This window comes from Cydia splendana, chromosome Z (genome assembly GCF_910591565.1).
Source record: "Cydia splendana chromosome Z, ilCydSple1.2, whole genome shotgun sequence".
Classification (NCBI taxonomy): Eukaryota; Metazoa; Arthropoda; class Insecta; order Lepidoptera; family Tortricidae; genus Cydia; species Cydia splendana.
In genome coordinates, this window is record NC_085987.1 from 41280684 (window position 1) to 41303131 (window position 22448).

At 37.1% G+C, this 22448-nt stretch overlaps 1 protein-coding gene and 1 long non-coding RNA gene across 2 annotated transcripts in view; both read left to right on the forward strand.

The window, feature by feature from the left end:
• Positions 1-22448, forward strand: part of LOC134804104 (uncharacterized) — a 450088-nt gene that overhangs the window by 344272 nt on the left and 83368 nt on the right. The gene's annotated exons all lie outside the window — the stretch shown is intronic.
• Positions 12-2844, forward strand: LOC134805085 (uncharacterized). Its single transcript, XR_010146244.1, has 3 exons — positions 12-99; positions 303-459; positions 2628-2844. It is a non-coding gene; the product is annotated as an uncharacterized LOC134805085 (long non-coding RNA).

Here is a 22448-nt window from a genome sequence, read left to right on the forward strand (position 1 = left end):
TCACTGTCATGTTTATTTCAGACTGTTTTTGCACTCTTCAGCGCGACTGTTTACTTCATTATCCTACTTTATAAGGCATTCTACTCGTTAATATCACAAGTAAGTGGATGTGTTTTATATAGGCATCTACCAAACCAAAGCTTGGATCTAACCAAACTAAACTATGTTCTAATCACTTGCTACTTATTGCACTGCCCCATTGATAAATCAACAATATCACACATTATAAAAACCACACCACTATTATATTTCCGACCATTTGTCTATTTTCGATCTACATAACGAGGATTTTCTCAAAACAGAAGGAGAGAAATAGGTTCGGAAGTGGCAATACCATTTTTCTCCTGTGCAATTACATCACGGTACCTATGTTAACGATGCTCGCCGGGCAGAAGACGCACTACGAGGCGGACCGAGTGATCAGAACGTTGGCGCGTCTGAACAACATACTATTGACAGGTAAGCCGCATTCTAGGGGCCTAGCCAAGATGGCAATCGTTTGCGAAGATTTATGTTTTCTAATAAATACCTAAATATCTGGGAGACATATAAAAACTCAAAATTGCGCGTTTTCCCAGAGATAAGACCTGGCTAGGTCGTATTTTCGGCCCAAAAAACCCCCATATACCATATTTCATCAAAATCGTTCTTAGAGTTATATTTAAATAAACAAGAAATGCTCGGTTAAAGGTATTAGATTAGTGCGATAGAGAGACAGTGTTTCGTTGTTGAGCATGCATGGTATACTTTCAGCGTGTATTTTGATACGACTGTAAAGTAGGTAGTAAGGGTAGGCCTTAATCAACACACTAAGTATCATAGGTTTTTATAAATAAAGAGCTTTATTTTTTACGAAACATCAACTTTCAATGACGCGACACTGAAATAGGCTAGAAATACAAAATTGGAAGCAAAGTATCACTACTTTGATTTAAGGTGCCGTGGTTATATCAAAAATACTCGCTTTATACTTAAACGCGTTGGAATCTGATACACTGTGTATGGTGAATGAGTAGTCCTATTCATATGTAGGTACCTATCGTACATATGAATTATGTTTTCTAATGAGTACCTAATTTCTTCTTTTTTTATAAGATTAGGTCAAAAAATAACTGCTGTCTCCATTTTTCTAATAATTTTCTGATGCATTGTGTGAAATAACTGATTTTAATCAATGAATTAGGGATTATTCCCTAATTCATTGATGCGCTGCTGCATTGGCCTACTTATACTTTAAAGTTTTAAACCCTGTCCTGTATGTAATATGTTAAGCCTGACTTTATGGTAACAGATGTTGTAGTGCGTAATTGTTTTCCTTCGTATTTGACATTCTACTTCAGTCAACCTCAGTACTTTTGTACTGGCTGGTTTTTGTACGGACTGAAATAACAAGACACGTTCGTATGTTTCCGTGAAAATACGAAGGAAAACAATAATGCACTACTCTGTACCTAATATTTGTGTGCGTGTGTATGTGTGTGCTATATTTCACACAAATCATGTTTATATTATAAGTAGAAAATAATGATAATCATTCGTTCATGCCGCTTTAAGGTTAAGTATTTGTATATAACTGTGAAGGAAAACCTGATTATCCTAAATATTAATATTTTTTTCATGCGTATACCTATTGACTGAGTTTCGTGAATGCAAGATTTTCTTAGATGCAAGGGACCTAGTGGTGTTAATTTCCTGCTGGTTTAATTAATTAGATTTTCTTTCTTATCTTATAAACTTATAAATATAGTTTTTTTATGAAAACATACGAATTAGACCAGTTTTGATTACCTATTAGGAATATTAAGGCGAAAAGCGGCCTAGCCGAATTACTGAGTGTTAAACATAGTACCTACCTACATAATTGCTTTTAGTTTCGGATATTAAAAATAACTTTAAAGAGAAAATAGGCCCAGGACAAATGTTGGTATTCACGATTCGATTTTTTACTAAGCGAACTGTGTAGGTACCTAATCGTGTTACCGCTAAACAATGGCACCAAGTTTAAGTTTCTCATTAACTTACAAATGTAGTGCATAATTATTTTCCTCCGTATTTTCACGAACGAAAACGAAACGTACGAACGTGTCTTGCTATTTCAGTCAGTACAAAAAGTACTTAGGTAGACTGAAGTACCGTGACAAATACGAACGTTTCCGAGAAAATACGAAGGAAACAATTATGCATAACATCTGTTGCTTAAGGTACTTATATCAAATTAAAAACAATCATATCATAAGTCACGAGAGCGTTTTCACATTGTCCGATCCGATATCGGATGTAGGATCCTACATCCCCGTAGTCAGGCCGCGGCGGCGTGCCCGTGCACCGTCTTTAGCGGTCACGCACACTACAATTACCATTATGCCTACAAATACGCACACAATCAAATATTATCGGTCCGATAGCTGACGGGGGGCTCCGACATAGCTAAATTTATCGGAAGCGCCAGAAGGCGCCTATGTCAAAAACAGCTGCAGGAGAGTGCCATTGGCATTAAGACCGGGTTTTTTGCGTTATTTATCCGTATTTTAGTTATAATTATTTGTTAAGTGCAAATACAAATACAGAGAAACACATATAGGTATCTTACATTTTACTTCCTTCCGATATCCCATAACTATTTTCAGTTCGAGGCGATGGCGTGGCAGAGCTGAACAAAACAGTGAAAAACCTTCACCGAACAATGACAGCGAACCCCACCCGGATCGAGATGCTGCCCGACGTGGTCCTGCACATGCCTATGCTGCCTAATATTATGCACACCGTTATATCCTATACTATTAATTTTCTTCAAATTAATCACCTTGTGTGAGGGGTGTTTAGTGTTTACCTAAGATATAATAAATATACGTACACATACACAAACACTTTGTACCTATTCATTTTTAGTCAGTATCATCTCTCTACTAAGTAGGGAAGACTGAGGTGAGTTTTGACAGAGGAGAGTTGTGACATTGTCGATTTTTTGGAATCTAATGGCTGTTAGCGAGCTCGCAACAGCGTGCGTTTGTTAGCTCGTAACTTGAACTAACAAACGCGCGCTATTGCGACCTTGTTTTTAGTTAATACATTCCAAAAAATCAACGATGTCACAACTCTCCTCTGTCACAACTCACCTCGGTCTCCCCTACTCGTACTTAGGTAGTAGTAGGACTAAGTAGTCGTAGGTATTTTTTTTTCTGGTAGGTACTAAAATTATAGTAGGTGTCCAACTTTAACCTTTTAACCGCTAGCAATTTTTGATCGAGCGTGCCCACGCAGAGTAAGGTTGGCATAGTTAGTTACGGGAATTATAAATGTGCTGTAAAAACCAAATCAGATCTTTGTCTTCTTTATCAGACTGTGGCGAAAATAGCTGGATATGTAATGTCTTATATATCAGATTAAAGATTTCTTCTAAACGGATCATTTTATAACTACTACAACCCTCTCTGTTCGAAGTATGGTCACTGAACTTTTAATGCAGACGACTATAATATTTATAATATGTTGTGATTCGAACATATCTTAAAAGACGCATTTATCACGGTTGACCTTATTACATTCAAGCGTCCTTTGCGATCAATAGTTTATTATTTATTATACCCGTATTAATTAAGACTTATAGACCAAAAACCTAACGCACTTCTAGATCACTTAGAAACTTGATATTTGGCATCAAGGTAGACTATTACCTAGGTGTATATATAGGGGAAAATCTTAAAACTGGAAATTATTGATATTTCGATGGAAAAAAATCATATTATATTAATAATTAAGAGATTAATTAATAGGTACTTATTGGCCAAAAACCTAACCCACTTCTAGATCACTTAGAAACAGGATATTTAGCATGAAGGTAGACTATTAGGCGTATACAGAAGAAAAAATCTCAAAACTGAAACTTTTTGACAATTGACCGCGCATTAGCGAGGGTCTCCTTTTCAGCTTAGGCAAACTGCTTTCATGATGAATACCATAGTAATTTCTGTACAAAAAGTAATGATATCCCAACAAAAACATAAATGGGAAATGTTCAACATTAAGAATATGTGTCGTTGTTGACTCGCCGACAAAAGAAATGAGATCTATATGGGTGCCAAGTTCTGAGCTGTGTAAAAAAAATCCTGAAATTATAAAGGATTTGACTTGGCTAGTTTTTACCAACAAAATTTTAGAAAAGTAACATAGATAAATATAGTAATAGCCTACCTATACGTAAAAACTAGCCAAGTCAAATCCTTTATAATATCAGGATTTTCTACACAGGAACTTGGCACCCATATACTCGTAGATCTCAATAGGGTATATTTTATACTGTATTTAAAATAAATCATTTTACACCATGCATGAAATAAAGCACCAGATAATTACAAGTTCTATTTAATAAAACGGATAGAAATATGAAAAGTAGGTGAGTTGACCATGACGTGACGATGTAATGTTTCATATAAATTCCATATTAGCAAATCGTTTTGACAGCTCTAAAAAAGTAACTGATTTGACTAGTAGGAAAATACCCTATTCTTTTGTCGGCGGGTCAACAACGACACATATTCTTAATGTTGAACTTAGCTCTCATTTCACATTTGTTTTTGTTGGGATATGTACTTAACACGTGATCGCCGCATTTAAATAGTTGACAATATGGCACATAAAGATTTATGAGTGGAAGCTTTCGAATAACAATGTGGTAAGTACACTTAACTAGATTGAAAACTAAATTACCGACCGTTGCCAGGCGAAACAAGTAGCCAAACTCCATTATGTGATGACTGATGTAAGTAAAATTAGTTTATGTATGTACGTATAATTAAGCGTTATATAAAAATGATGATTAGTTATATATGTATTAATATTTATTTTATTTTTTCATTTCACTGTACCTAATGATTGTTTGGTCATATTCTGCAGATTTATTAACCAATATCTGTCTGGAGGCTATCTCTACATTCGCAACGACGGAATCCTATGTGATATTATTTCAAGCAAAACAATATTGTGACGCAAGTTGGCCGTCCTACAGAAAGACATAAATGGAAAGTGAATATTGCCTAAGATGATGAATGACATTTTCGATAATTTTCACAGTAGGTAAGTAATACCTTCTGAAAGTACATTAAATTAGCCCACTCTCTGTCGAGTATACTACGTCTCAAGCCGCTGAGTTCTGCTTTGCTTTTCAAGGAATAGCAAAGAGGACAGACTAAAATGAAGAAACGGCCTTTTGAGCGAAGTTTCCTTTGCACAAAATGGTCTATACCTCGATTTTATAACATTAGAAAGACTAATTCACTCACGTTTCTTTATATGTTTAAGTACCTTTAAATATTTCAATTCAACCATCTCACGGTAATAAGGTAACAGCACCATGTCATGGGACATTTAAGAGGAAATTTGGAGTATTTGTGATATTTCCTGATACATGTAAATGGTCTACCGCTTAGCGTGTTAAAAGATGAATGTCCGTATTCGTCTTTCATGTTTCAGGCGTGTTGTATCAAAGATACTGCAATGAGTTTCCACATACTTAACAAATTAAAACTATGTTTTTTTCTCCAGTCATGGACACCAAAGCTCCAGTAATGGAACCCCGGTAATGGACGTGGATCCTGTAATGGGCCCCCTATAATGGACATTGCTCTATCAGTATAAGATATTGAAATAGGGAATAAGTTATGGCAAAAAAAAATAATTTTTGGTATAAGCTTTTATCGCTGAATGTATTTTTCTTTCCACAGCCAATTATTATTGTATTAGACCCATCGAGACAATTCTAATATACCCAAACACAATTAGATAGCGTTTATCGCAGAGTTCCCATGGCCACCTCCTGTCTCCATCATCAGATCAGGTCCATGTTATCATAATATTGCATTATCATCCGATTTGCATACTTAATTACGTATACAAAATTTCAACTCAATCGGTATTGTATTGTATTGTAAATTAACTCACCTCTTTTAGCGAAGTTGTTAAGAATTCTTAGTGGTATTTTTTTCAGTGCCACGACAACTTTTGGGTTGACGCCAATTTCTTATAAAATAAAAGTTAATAAAAATTCAAACTGAAACAGCTCTAGGACTCTTATTTATGATAAAATATAGCCAGTGTTTATAAACTACTTTTAGATACTTATTTTAGAGGATTTGTGGTTTGTCCCATTACCGGTTCCGCGTCCATTATAGGGTATACTACTATATTAATAACAGTTTAGGTACCTACATACTTCGTTTTCATTATTTTCGGTTTAAAATATTTTTTATAAAAATCTAATACTTAATTATATAAATATATATCGAGCCTATAAAGTGCCATGTGTCACGTAAGCTGCTGCAAAGTCGAATCACTAGAAATATATAAATTTATATGTCCATGCATATTCTCCAATTAATAATGGCTCACCCTGGTAGGTAATTGGACCCCGCTCCCTCTTCCCCGCACCCTAACTAGCCGCCACATTTCAATCGCACCGCGTATTTCCACGTTCCAATTTTCAACCTCTAATTAATGAAATATTCATTTAATTCTGACGTGGCGCAATTTTACCGCCCGTAATTAAAAAACCGTATGTCTCTATGAGATTTGTACGGCTATACGACTTTTTAGTTAAGCTTGTAAAGAGACTTCGCTCATAAGAATGGACTTAATTAAAACAGCCACACGTAATTCGACCGCCAGCCGCAAAATGTGTATTTTATGGAATTATTCGAACAGAGTAGGTAAATCCCGAATTTTATACAAGTTTAGTTCAAGGGTAATTTGATGAAAATGTTTGTATATTGCAATTTACGAGTTAACCGCGAATCTGTGGGTTCGCAGCGCTTATTTATATGTAATTAAATGTTTTAAAGATAGGCAATTATAATAATGTCAACTGTAAATCGGCCGCAATCATTGCCTTTTGTTAACGGAAATATTTTAAGCATGAAACCGCGATAGAACTGTAGCCGACAACGAAACAATAATACTTATTGTCTCTAAAGGTGACAGTCCATTTCCAACGATAGCAGCACTACCATTCATTTTACTATGGAAATTGACAATAACACCGACGCGTTCGTATTACTAGTAGTGCAGCTGCGGTCAGGAATGGAATGTTACCCTAAGAGTGTAATTTGGTTTTAATGTTAACCTACGGTTTGTTACTTAGGTACCTACTTGTAGTAGCTTATTGTCAGCTTTTAGAAGTAGAAAAAATGGAATCAATATGGTTGAGTAATAAAGATTGTAGCTAATGGTAATGAATTTGTTTGTAATTTCTGACAATAAAAAACCGGCCAAGTGCGAATCGGACTCGCGTTCCAAGGGTTCCGTACATTACCCAATTTTTAACAATGTATTTTTTATATGTGAAACGCGAGTGAATTGGCTTTAAATAATTTTTAAGAAAAAAAAACCGACTTCTAGTGGGCCTGGTGAAAGATTATGATAGATGGTGCACTATGTAGAAAAGGAGGTAAAACCACTTTCCTAGTAGCATTTCTTTTATGTATAAGGGTCGTAGTTCTAGCCTAACCTAACCCACCTTTCTGATAGCAGTTCGGTTCTGTGAGGATCGTAGTTCGAACCTAATAAAACCCACTTTTCTAGTAGCATTTCGTTTCTGTAAGGCTCGCAGTTCTAACCTAACCTAACCCACTTTTGTTCGGTTCTGTGAGGATCGCAGTTCAAACCTAACCTAACCCACTTAACGGCGCATGCGGTGCGGTGTACGGGGGTTTGAACGGGAGGGGTTTGGCATCACCATACTTTATACCTACATTTTATGGTAGGTACCTAATCATAGCGGTTTTCCGGGTTAAGGTCCGGGTCTGAGTCCGAGTCCGGATCCGAGTCCGGGTCCGAGTCCCGGTCCGAGTCCGAGTCCAGGTCCGGGTCCGAACCGGATCCGGGTACGAGTCCGGGTCTGGGTCCGAGTCAGGGTCCCAGTCCAAGTCAAAATCGAAATTCGAAATCACCAAACGTATGCGAATGCGTCGTTAAAGAGTTCTGTTCTGATCATCATCAGCAGTTCCACTTCATCAAATGCGACAGTTTTTAATGTAAATGCTTGATTTTATGATGAAAATACAGAAAATTCTATACGTATGCCTTTAAGATTTGAGGAGTTCCCTCGATTCCCCATGGATCCCATGTTCAGAACTCGAGCTTGACAGAAATGTGGCTTAAAAACTAAACTTGCTTAACAAACATAACGAAGAGGACAAATCGCCAAACGTGAACTATGCGTCGTTGAAGAGTTCTATTCTGATCATCATCAGCAGTTCCACTTCATCAAATGCGACAGTTTTTAATGAAAATGCTTGATTTTCTGATGAAAATACAAAAATCTATATACGCATGCCTTTAAGATTTGAGGAGTTCCCTCGATTCCTCATGGATCCCATCATCAGAACTCGAGCTTGACAAAAATGTGGCTTAAAAACTTAACTTGCTTAACAAACATAACGAAGAGGACAAATCACCAAACGTGAACTATGCGTCGTTGAAGAGTTCCGTTCTGATCATCATCAGCAGTTCCACTTCATCAAATGTCACGATTTTGAATGTAGATGCTTGATTTGCTGATAAAAACACAAAAATCATTATATGTATGCCTTTAAGATTTGAGGAGTTCCCTCGATTCCTCATGGATCCCATCATTAGAACTGGGTTTTGACAAAAACGGGACCAATCTGTATGCATATGCATACAATCGAAAAAGAATTTTCAAAATCGGTCACGTAATGACGGAGATAAGGAGTAACAAACATAAAAAAAAATAAAAAGAAACATACAACCGAATTGATAACCTCCTCCTTTGGGATTTGGAAGTCGGTTAAAAACCCGTAGGGGTCTGATCAAAATCTAAGTAATAAGTCCGACTCACGCTTGACTGCATATTTCTAATAGGTTTTTCTGTCATCTATAGGTAAAGGACTATTTTGTATATATATTTTTTTTATTTTAGACCCAGTATTTTCGAAGATAAAGGGGGGGAATGGTAATTTTTTCGCTATTTTCTTAAATAACTTCTAAATTATTTATTTTAAGATTACAAAAAAAGATTCTGAAAATGAGCCCTTTCACTTAGTATTACACACAGTAACACGATATTAGTTAGTTTAAAAAAACATTATTTTTTAATTTTATCATTTACCTACCCCCCCAAAAGTGGCCTCCATGTTCAAAATTCATTTGTTTACGTAAGATGGCCGTCTTTTTTCAATTTAATTGGTCCAGTACTTTTGGAGAAAATAGGATGTGATAGACGGACAGACAGACAGACAGACGCACGGTACGGAACCCTAAAAATTAATTTAATATCAACATAGTTGAGGTACAGTTGTCACCACCGATCCCTAGCTAATAGGTAAAACAAATTACATATTTCTAGAATTTACATATTTGTTTTGACACCCCTACATAAATATCGTACCTTCTGAGCTTCGAGCAACACGGAAGGGAGGCGGCATTCGCACTATTTCCCCTCTGCCGAGGTACAAGATTAGCGCGTCAATCTAATCTAGCGCGGGTAATAAAACTAGTTGCACTTGGATTTTTCACTAGACCGAGTCCAGACGCGCGCGTGAACACTGCTGCACAAAAATGCCTGTTTGCTCGGTTTTTTGTTATAAAAAGAGGTTGGGGACATCAAATTTACAAAAAGAAAGTGTTACATTTCACATGTAATTTTTTTTTTACATATCATACGTTTAATTACATTGAAACACAATTATTATATTTTAGTCTCATGTAATTGTTGGATTTGTCGATTTTGCTCGCTCAGTACAAATTGCGGATCGGTCGAGCGACAAATCCGACTTCTCATCTCTCAGAATACAATAACATACTTCAACGAAAATATGTTAGTGTGCGTGTTGTGACACTTGTCACTCGTCCGTACACAAAAAGAGATCGAGGTTTGCAAGATTTGTCTTTGACGTGTGTCATTTTCTATGTATTTGTGTCGTCATTACAGATTGGATTTTGTATGTAAGTGTGTGAGAAGTGCGACTGTGTGCACCTTTCCCCCCGCGAAAAATGGCAGAAAGATTTGTACGGTGAGATATCGCTTGGGCCCCTCCCTTCCGATGTGTCGGAAGCCGGTGTTGCTCGAAGCTTCTGAGCGCAATTCTGCATCTAAGTGCTACGCCGTAACCCGTAGCTAGTCATACTTAAAAATTCGCCATAGCTCTTAAGTTACCTTGCGCTTGCGTTCTGGGAGGCGATTCATATTAGTTACTAATTGATCTCATTTTGAAGCTTGTCCATATTATTTATTTTTGGGAGCGAGTAAAAACATAACTCGCATATCAATCCCACAAATACGTATATAAACCAAACAAAACCACACATAAACAAAGTACCTACTTAGATCAAATTGAAATGAATTTATGAAGATCGATGCAGCTTCTGTTATGGACTATAAATTAAAAACTTATCCCTCCCTTTAGCAAAGCGATTTCAGCGCGTATCGCGGCACATTGATTTTTGTTGTATTCGAATTTCTAAATATCTTTCTAACCGCCACGCTATGTTGTTTAATTTTCAATATATTCGGCTGAACGAAGTCTACATATAACAACAAAAACTCATCTTCAATGAGTGTGATAGAATAGAAACCTTTTTCTTTTTTCAACGCCACCTCGTAGTACCTAATACTCCATTTAATTGATGAATGCTGATGGAAACTAGCGCGCAAGGGAGTCGTTTGGTTGGCGCAATGGTGCAATTGCTATCAATTGTTTTGCCTGTTTATATCAGAGTTTTAAAAATGGCAAAAATGAAAAAATGTAAACACATACTGACTGAGGCTGACTTAGCCAACAATTGATACATGGCGTAATTAATATTTATTTAACTTTGTTTTGTAAATGATAAATATTTTAATAAAAACAGGATGAATTGCAATGAATCTAAATCAGCAAAAGGCCGTTATTTAAAACTACGTGATTACACAGTACTTAAAAAAGATATTTTTCTTACCTGCTTGCCATCTGTATTGAAGTCCAGTTTATGTACATACATATTACCTAAACAAACTTGCAAAATCAACTCTAAACTGTATTACGTGGTGTTTCAAAGCAGGGATTCCCCACCCTTTCTGCGCAGAGTCCTTTAACGTGGTATAATAAACAACCAGCAGAAATGATGAGTTTTTGATTGGGAGCATTCCACGGGCTCTCCCGTACTAACGCATTTTATTTCCTGTGTTGCGACTTTAATTTCGGCATTTAAAGCAGGCGTCTATTTTTCTGTGCATATTTTTGACCATATGTCATAGAAAAGGAAACTCATTATACCTGCAAATCTTCAGAAAATTCGTGTTTGTACGGGACAAACGGCAGACAATTTCATGGAATTCTCCATTGGTAAACCTTGCTTGAGTGGAATGCTTTGGTGGTCTAGCCCCTTTACCATCTCGCTGAAGCTTTTTCATACCTATATCTAAAAAAACATGCAGATATTTTACGTGCTCTGGTTAAAATCTTGCCTCAAATGATAAAATTAGTGATCCAATTAAATGAAGATCGTATATAACAACATATTTTTAGAAATCTACATAGACTAGGAACGAGTAGGTAGGTAATTAATATGTATGTCTACATAAAGCGTTGGTTTGTAATATGTAAGCACTTTCCGAAAGTCTAAAAAAAACAAGATCTCGATCACGCTAGATCGCGCCGTCTAGTTCGCAGTTGTTTACAATTTGGTATTTATACGTAGTCCCTATCTTATACATTTAAGTCTGGGTGATTCTTAAATTGAGTTGAGTTTTTCATAAACGTTTTTATTTATCACATATTATTACATATATCAAAAGTACATTAGATATGAGCGCCGCGCCGGCGCGCCGCCGCCGCCGACAAAATTTTCGCGCCGCCGCCGCCGACGCTGCGCTATCGGCGTGGCATCGGCGTGACCTTGTTAGATAGTACTCCTTTCAGAATCAGAAATATATATTTTATTTAGTTTAGATCTTTAACAGCGCCAGTCTGAATAGCTCATAGACATTCAAAAGGTATTGTAAGTTGTAACTTATTGTATAATAAATAACTAAATAAATAAATAAATAATTATAGGTCCATATAATTAAAAAATATTGATGGTAAATTCAAACTTTTCTGTTTGGTAACCGCGCTAGTACTGTTAGGGCAACGAAATGACTAATTTTGCCAGCTGGCTAGCTCATCCGTCATCATCTCGGCCATAAGACGTCCACTGCTGAGGCCCCCTTGGACGGTACGTACCGGTTGGAAGCGACCCGCATCCAGCGTCTTCCGGCGACATTAATACGGTCGTCTGTCCATCTTGTGGGTGGACGTCCTACGCTGCGCTTGCTAGTCCGTGGTCTCCACTCGAGCACTTTTCGACCCCATCGGCCATCTTCTCTGCGTGCTCATCCGTCATTCACCGCGAATTTAATCATTGCAAGCATGGATTGAATGTCTTTAAAAGGGGTTAATTTCAGATATTAAGTGTTTTCACGCCCAAAGGTCCGGTCGTTGGCTTCGCACGGAATCACGGAAGGGCCTCGGAAACGGAATCTGGTCTCATATAAGCTTGGCCATTGTTCAAATTTCAAGCTTTGCTTTCTCGCAGCCCAATCTTTGGCCTCGCATCGCTCGCATAGAAGTAAAACGCTATCTGAACCTCCAAGTTTTCGGCCCTGTTTGGAGCCTAACTTTCGGCCTCACTTTTAAAATAAATGCTTGGTCATTAGATCTTCTCCGATCTTAGCTTCACTGCAGCACGGCCTTTAACCTCGCACCAATGCACCTGCAGGAAAGCTCCAGGTCTTTAACACTATGGCCTCGGTCTTTATCGGCCTTCGGACTTGCTTACACTGGACCTATAGTTCAATTCCAAGCTCTGCTCTCTTGCAGCTTGGCCTTCGGCCTCGCACAGAGGCGCGCCGTAATCGGCGCTCCGGGCATTCGGCCGTCAGCCAAGCTCACACTTGGCATTACCTGCAGCTTCTGGCCTCGCATGGGAAGGCGTCGGAAACAGGTCTTCGGTGTTAGGTGGAGCTCGGCCCTGGACCTCACTTTTTGACATAAATCTGTTTTTTGGGTCGTAATTGGTTAATGACGGAGCTTGATTTTCCTCACTTCGTCTCTTTGGACTGTCGACCAGACGTTTCCCTGATACAGTCAATCCGCTACTTTTTACTAAGCACAAAAGATAAGGGCCTCGCAAAGATCTTCCGGCCAGGGCCTCGCCAAGATTAAGACCGCCTCTGATGCCGCGCGATACTGTTCATACTTTATAAAACTTTTTTCGTACCTTTATTGAATAAATTTTGCTTGAAATTGAAAAATGCACTTATTTTATAACTTCCTTACAGCAAAAACATGTTAACGGGTAAAATTTTGGTTTGAATTCGTTTTTCATTAATCAAAGGTGTTTCAAGGCCACGCCGCCGATTCGCCGCCGCCGCCGACCGATTTTGACCGGCGCGCCGCCGCCGGCTAAATGCCTATCGGCGCTCATATCTAAAGTACATACAAAAAGCAATTTTTTGATTCATATGGTCAAGCTTAATACTAATAATGTTGTGACAAAGTGTCCCTCAGTCGTGACATTTCGGCATTTTGGTGGCCAACTCGGCTATTTTGATTTATATAGTTATTTTAACATAGCCTAAAAGTCACTCCTATGACTACGACAAACCTAATGACAGCTCAGACGTTGAAATCCGTCAAACTATAAAGGCTGTAGAGCATGACAAAGAATTCGATTCACATCATACATACATACAAGTGAAAAACATTTTTTTTTGCTTTGGCAGTCGGGCAATAATAGCAAATGATCTGTACCTAGCTAATAAATATGCATTTCTGAAAAGTGTGTGAAAGGTGCCTCTAAATTAATCAAACGAATTAAGAATGACACGACCACGTGTCTATATGTCACGAACGTGGACTCAAAAGTCCGTGGTGGTGACAGGTTTTTGAGGCCACGGTCGTGATCACAGAACATATTAAAGAGGTTAGAATGGCGATGCGAGCAGGGTACGTGTCGCCGCCGGTTATGAGCAAACGCTCGCATGCTAGTACTCGCCCGCGCTGACCGAAAAACGTAAACATGCCCTTTGCGCCACAATAACGTTCAGATTAAGAAGCCAGACATCAAATCTGTCTAAAGGAGGCGTATCCATTCACCAGGCACACAAGTTTTTACTACCGTTGCGCGAGAAATGTGCAAATGTGGAGAGGAACGAGCGGCGACACCGGTTCCGATACTAACTGCGCGCGATAGCCGTTCTAACCTCTTTAATATGTTCTGTGGTCGTGATAATTTGGAACATGTTCGATATTACATAAACATTTCCTTTGATTTTGCAAATGTTAAATAATTAGCTTAATCTGCAATGTATGAGGTATATCTTATGTTACAAACAATACCGTGAAACTGCAACTTACTTTTAAAACTCTAACACGGCGGTGATGCGTTAAGGTTGACCGTTTTTTCAAATGAACACAAATAAATAATTTTCGACAAAACTTCGCCCTTCAGCCATTTGTAAACCTGACAACAACACAGTGTTGCTGTTCTAAAAAGACTTTAATAAGGCTGCCAGTAATAAAGATAATTTTCTACCGAGTACCGCATGTTTATATTACCATGCGCGGTGGTGACGCGAAAACTAATCACAAAATGTATGTTGTTTAAAATTATATAAAATCGTTATAAATCCATACAATTTTTAAACAGTGTTGTAGAACAAGGATTAGTGTTTTATATTTGATATAAATTATTGCAAAATCACATCATGTTTTTTCAAAAAAAAATCAAATAAGTATCACAAAATCTGGGGAAGTCACACTACACGGTCCGTGACTTTTCGCACTTGTAATTTTTTTTTTATATGCTTCTAATACTCTTAGGACAATACATTTAGGTTGACCTAAAACTAGAGGCAAATTGCTAAGTATATTGATATCGAGTTTACTTATTTTCACAAAAATACATGCTATTCTTACGTGTTACACAAAAAATGCATAAGAATAAGAATTACCAGGTATTGGCAGCTAGTCTATAGAATCTTTTCGAAAAATGTATCAGCAGGTAAAGTGAAATTTGTATCGTGCAATGTCACCTTGAAACGATTGTCGGTGGTCCACTCGGTATTTGCGCGCTGGCTTGCGTCCAAGTCGATATAGGTCGGCGCACGAGTATAGCCCTAGTGAAGTAGTGAACTAAGGTACTTCGATTTGAAAATCGTGTCGGATGGGTCGTTGATCTAGGCTGGATCCCATTGTAACCGATCATGAATGTAAAATACATACCTAGTTGTGGACATCAAATATGGGATATTTAAATTTAAATTCTTCATTTCAGGGCAATAAATGTCCACAAACGTTGTTAGAACTTATCATCACATATTAGTAGCTTGCAGTTGAATATTTCAAGCCGGCAGACATTCAAGTCGGAGGTAAGCGTTTCTGTCGCCAATGAGTTTTCAAAATACCAGCAGTAGAGGAAAGGAAATAGAAAGAGGACAGTTAAAGTAGAGGAAATCGGACTAATACGAACGAGTGGTAGTTTTTAAAGAAGCAAGAACAATAGGGTATTTGACATTTTTTTATGAATGGTATCAATCGATCAGGTTTGTTTTGAGGATCAAATGTCTGTATGGGGCCCATTGTACAATGCAAAAGTCACAAATGATGGTCAAATTCTCGCACCCGCAATTTACTGACGAAACGCTTCTAACAAAATGGCAATACATCGTGACGTCACCCTGTAACGTTTGAGGCCGTTTCGATTTAGGTATGGAAAACAAGGAAATTGCGATTTTGTCGGTGAAATATTGCGTTTAATGTAAGGAATCGAATGGTACCATTATTATTTTCCTATTAGGAAGTTGTAATTTTTTTTTTATACTTTGTGGTCTTGTATTTTTATATTATTCTTATATATTTTTTTAGTTTCCAATTTATTGTAATAAATTGCTCATTTTCTATCTATTTAACTAGATTTAGTTATACGATTGAACATGTGTCAACAACCCTATTAGGGCCCCATAATTCCAAACGTTTTTCATAAATAAAGAAAAAACTGTATGTAAGTATACCAAAGATTTTTTTACTTTAACGCGGCCAATGCGGGATGAGGTCGAAAGACCTCATGCAAAGTGTGGTTAATAGGGAGTACCTATTACTGCAATGTTCTGCCGCCAGAGTACAGCACTAATTTGTATAGTAAACCATAGAGTAACTTATACATACTACGCCTTAAACAGTTTTTTGGCAAGTTTTTACTATGACATTGATGCATCAAGACGGCTTGTTTACAGGTGGCCTACCGCGAAACGCGAAATTTCGTTATTTGCCTCTGTATCGACCGAATAAGCAAGAGTGATAGAGAGGCAGAAACCGAACTTTCGATTGTCATGTTTCACGGTAGGCCGTGTGATTGAGTTAGTGACGCTGACGCAGAGTTTTGCGCGTAATATTCCCTATTACGAGTTACACTAATTGTGTTTCAGTAACGACTAACCGTCACATTCCTCACAAAATGTATGTATGTAATACATAGGTATTTATGTATGTATATATTGATAATAGAAGTAGGTACCTAGTATTTAGATAGTGACTTTTATATCTCTGTATAGTCTCTGTACTGATTTTCTCTTCCGCACCAATTGTAAGTTTCTGTTTGGCCCAATGGTTGACTGGTAGAGAATGCCTTATGGCATTAAGTCCGCCAGTTGTACTTTCTTGTATTGTGCAATAAAGTTTAAATAAATATATAAATTAAAAAATGTATGGGATTTGTCATTAACCATCAGTTTTGTGACGATTGCTAACCGGCCCTTAATGGTACACAGTTGAGTGAAAATGCCCCATTCATTCTGCAACATTGTCAACTTTCTACTGTGTCGACTTCATTTATCTTGTAACTTCAAGAAATACATACAGGGTGTCCCTTGCCATTGGACAAAGCCGAAATGTACATATGCATTTAAAACCAGTACCTATACAAAGTATCATAACAATCGGTGTAGCGGTTACGAAGAAATTAACAAATTACGATTTTTTTACTTTGGAGCAACCTGTATGTGTTAGTAGCTCCTGAGGTAATAAATAGTATGAAACCTTCGACCGTTATGATTATCTTATTTATTTATTACATTATTAATAAGATTCTGACTTTTGACAAATGTCATCATTGCCGCACATTTTCAAACAAATTGTCAAAAGCACTGCCAATGATAATACAGTATATTTCTTCTTGTTGTCGACTATTGGAAATAACTTTTGTTTGATAATTTATTTTTTATCTTTTGTTCTAATTAAATAAATATTACCGTTAGAGCATTTCTGAGAAGTAACCCTACGTGGGATTTCAGGGTTTGTCCAATGGCTAAGGTCATCCTGTATATTACAAATCTAGAAAACTAAAACGAACAAACAAAATGTTGAAAAGGAACCTGAATATTTGAGAAAGGAAGGCTAATGATTTCCAGCGTCCTTATGTACAGTCAGCTGCAGAGATAACTGCCCCCCCCCCTGCTTAGAAATTTGATTGCAGCTGCAGCTGACTGTACCTATCTCTATGTCAATCTCTCTGGCATACCCAAAAAGTTATAGTTTTTTTTGGTAAGGTTTATTGTCTCATCAAATTCAGATCGGATTCTGTTTCAACGTTATATTTTGAAGTCGGTTTCTCATCAAACGACCTTTGAACAAGCACTCTGAACCCTTCGACTTCAAACCACGAATCACCGCAACCTTCAAAAGCGCTACCTTAGACGGCTTCACCAAGTTCCCCGAAGTTTTCATACGTCATTCAGAAGCCCTCCAACATCCGAGCGTTGCCAAACCGAATCTTTGTTATTTGTTTTCTTAAGGCATAATGGTTTAAGTTTTCGTTAAATCTGTTTACATTGCGGTGTTGCTTTTGAATGGCGTAATCACGTAGAAGTTTGTTCTCATAACGTGACTTTTTGGTATCGAAGAAGTGCTTACGCCTTGTGGGCGTTGCACGGATTGCGGTGTAGCATATGCTAACATTGATCACGCGGCGTAGGCGGGGTCTTATTCATGGATGACAGCACAGCAATCCGATCACTGAAAAATAACTATTTTTGGACGCTAAACGACAGCGGGAACTTAAGCTTACTGGAGGCGAATTCGATTGGTTTTACTTAGTGACAGCGAGACATGTCGAGAATGCTATGGTCAATTATCGTGGCTTTCAGCCGCCTAAATTAGACTCAGTTTGCTGTCGTTTATGTAGACTTTGTGATAAGTCTGGTAGTTTGGTAGCAGTATGCGGTGGTTGTATTACTAAATTTGCCAAGCCATTAGAATTAGTCGAATTGGCAATAAATTTTCCTATACGTAGGCAGCAACGTTGGGCTGACGACCTAACCTAGGCTATGGGAAAGCAATGGATGGCAAAAGCTTTAGACAGAAGCATATAATGTATTGAGTTGGAGGAGGCCTGCACCCAAAGAGGGGGTTTACCACTAAGTAAAGGACAATTAAATTTAAACATAAAAATGTAAACAAAACTTAGTGTGAATAAATGGCTTTTATATTTTTTTTATACGTAGGCAAACATATAGTCATCTATACATATAATAAAGCTGAAGAGGGTCGAAAGTCTGTACATGGAAGATATTCGAAAAAAAGTTGGCTGGGGATACTTAAAATCGATACCAGAACACGTTCCAACAGTTTTTAGAATTTTTGTCTGTTTATCTGTTTGTCTGTTTATTTGAACGCACATCACGTGAAAACGGCTGAACCGATTTTGATGGAAACTTTACTAATCTGTCGAGAAAATCCCCGGCCAGGTTATAGGCTATAAAAATTCAACCCCTAAAAAGGGGCGTAGCCACTACACACGATTGACTTAAGTTTGCCCCTGAATCTTATGGCGCTACTTAGGAAGGAGGGGCAAACTTTTTTCAAATATGTGCTACCACTATAGAGTACCTTGGTAAACTAACAAATGGCGCTGTATTTAATACGTTGTGACATGAATAAGCCACTGAAAAATAATTTTGCCAAATAACTAACTCTAAGTTTAGAAGATGGGGTACGGATATCAACAAATTTAATTGAATAATTGTGTTGATTTAATAATACAACAAAATTAAACGACAATAAATTAATTGCCACACATTGCACAGTGCCATCTTTTGGGGCACTGAGTACACATTAAGTAATCAAGGAAACTAAAAATGAGTTTACATAGTTACGTAGTAAAATAAACACACATATCAACACGCGTATAATTGCATAATTGTTTAAAATTATAAATTTTCTCCATCGTGAATTATACCTAATCGTAATTATATCGCATCCATATCAAATCCATATTCATACGTATCGCCTCCTTTAATCACTTAATAATGGCCACGAAGGTGGGTACTTTAAAAAAAAAACATTGACCTCTGTCATTTGCAGTGCCGGATTAACCCTTTTAAGCAAAATAAGCACTTGCTTAGGGCAACACGTCTAGGGGGCACCAAAACCGCAGGCAAAAAAACGCGCAGGCTGCAACAGCATTGCAGTCGTCGTGGAGTAGGTACCTACATGAAACTTTTATACGTGTACAAGTACCCATCTAATAACGAAGGGTCGTAGGGATCAAGTAAGAGAGTGAGGGTACGTAAGAATATCTCCAACGTAGGCATTCGATTTGACCTTACGCGGAGGCCAATTCAATTCACTTGGTCAATCCAAGCTCTGCTTTCTTGCATCTTTTCTGTATGAAAACAACCTCTCTGAGACCCTTAAATATCGAGCCCTATGCGAAGCTAGGCTGATAGAAAACTGTCCCATCCCTTCTCTGTATGAAATCCTGGATTCGCGCCTGGTTGGGACTAAAAGTAAAAATGTACAACTGTCTATCAAATTGCGTTTTTTATATCGAAAAATTTTCGCGCTCGCTTCGCTCGCGTTTTCAATAACTCTCTAAGATATAATGATAAAGGTGACATTCGGGTGGCGACTGCAGCAGCATTACTCTGTTGCAACGTTACTGCTGCAGCACTGTCAATTTTCGTGATAAAATGATGTGACTGATTTCCATTCTCAGCTGTAATGCATCAATGAACGTCACTCAATTTACCAAAAAAATTCAATGTAATCTTGATGACCCTAGGGAGAGGGGGCACCATGGTATAGAAATGCTTAGGGCATCAAAATATCTTAATCCGGCACTGGTCGTTTGCGGAGTCACACGATTTGGGACTCGCATTTTATACGCATTACCATGCCTTCCCGAAAAAAATCGAATCATTCGCGAATGTCTCTTCCTCAGGCGTCCGAAGAAGACCACGAGCGTATACCTTACTATATCGTCCGATATACACCTACTACTCTGTCGTTTAAATCACGCGTAAAATTTGAATAAGGGCGAAAAAAACTATTGATTTTGGAGTGTAGTTTTATTTAGTAATACCTAATTGTAAAATATTTTATCTGGACTACACTCCTCTAGCATATCCATCTGTCAACTTTACTTCAAGTTCCGCCTCCAGGGGAGAGGGAGAGAAATTAGGATTGGAAATTAGCAGCTTACTGATACAGACCGAATTCCACGCGGGCGGAGCCGCGGGCACAGCTAGTAGAGAAATATAGTAAGAATAGAGTGCTCACTCCATACATCTGTTTTTGGTACGAAAAAGACTATTATTTTCGTAGTCGACATCTAGTATCGAGTAACGGAATTATCAGTACCGCTACTTGATACTAGAATTCTCTAGTGTCTATATTAAAAGCAGAAGGAGTTTAAAATAGAGTTCCGGTTAATCCGGTTATAATATTAGCTGAAAATTGTTGAGAATGTTGAGCATTAGACTTTTTGGTCGTTGCAACGTCTATTGTCAAGTAGCCTTATTGATAATTCCGCTACGCGATGCTAGATGTCGAAAATAATAGTCGTTTTTGTTCTAAAACTGATGTATGGAGTGAGCACTCTATGTATTTTTAGGGTTCCGTACCTCAAAAGGAAAAAACGGAACCCTTATAGGATCACTCGTGCGTCTGTCTGTCTGTCCGTCTGTCACAGCCTATTTTCTCGGAAACTACTGGACCAATTAAGTTGAAATTTGGTACACATATGTAAATTAGTGACCCAAAGATGGACATGTTTTTTTCATAATTTTAAAATACATAGGTTCGAAGTTGTTTCAGAAAATAGCCAAAAATTGCCAATCCCCCCCCCCCCCCCTTTATCTCCGAAACTACTGGGTCTAAAATTTTGAAAAAAATACACAAAATAGTTCTTTACCAATAGATGACAGGAAAACCTATTAGAAATGTGCAGTCAAGCGTGAGTCGGACTTCGGTTTATAGAAACTTTATTTTTGTCTAAGAAATTACAGGAATTTCACTTATAAGACTACTTATAAATAGTTAACTTAAAAATTATAAGTTACACAATTAGCAAGCACTTATGACAATGTTCAATAATACACAGTTGCATTTAGATTTAAACTAATGATTCAAACACAGAATAAACTAAGATTGGACCCTAATGGTCTTAACATAAGCTTTAGATTTAATTGGTTAGTAATTGGTACATGCGAGGGTATCTTTTTTGTTCGACTCATGGCTGCCAGGCTTGTTTACGGGGCCAGTTAAACCAGACCTTTAAGCAGTAGTTATTTATCGGTTGTCGTAATGACATTATTTTAATAAATTAATTGATATTTTTATGTTAAATATGTGTTTGTATGTAAGGTAATAAAGTAATTTTATCCTATATATTTTTTTTTTTATCTTTTCCATTTATTTTTAATATTTAAAGAACATTTGTTTATTTTACGCTTTGTTAATAAAACCAGTGTATATGTATATTTTAATTTTAATTGAGATGAAAATAGGAGTTTTAAGCCTGTTTTTATGCATATATGTTTAATTTTATATTACGTTCTATGTAGGTATTTTTCTTTTTTTTTTTTTTTTTTAATTATAGTAATTAGTTTAGCTTTTTAGATCTGCAGTTTTTTTTATCTGTTTATATAAATTAACTATATACAATCGCAGAAGTAGGTAAATAACTTTTATTATTTAATTTTGGCAGGTGTTTTAAATGAAATTAATTTATTAAAGATTTTTTTTTTACTGGTGATAGTTTAGATTAGATGATACTATTAGTGTTATCTGTTATGTGATATTGTTTATAACATGTAATTTTAATTTGCTTTTGAAAGTAATAAATGGTTTGATATCTTTCAGAGTTTTAGGTAGGTTATTATATAATTTAGCACCATCATGCATCAAATTTAGGGTTCCGTATCTGGTTCTAGGGAAACGTAGTGCTAAGTGATCCGCGTTTCTGAGTTTTATTCTTTGGTATTTACTTTTTGTGTTGAAGGTAATTTCCGAATGTATAGTACCGTCTAGTATTTTACGTATTAAAAGACATGTTTTATATACGTGAATTTGTTTTAAGTTCATGAGACCTGTTTTTTGATATAGTGTTTTTGTAGGTGTTAGATAGTCGTAATTGAA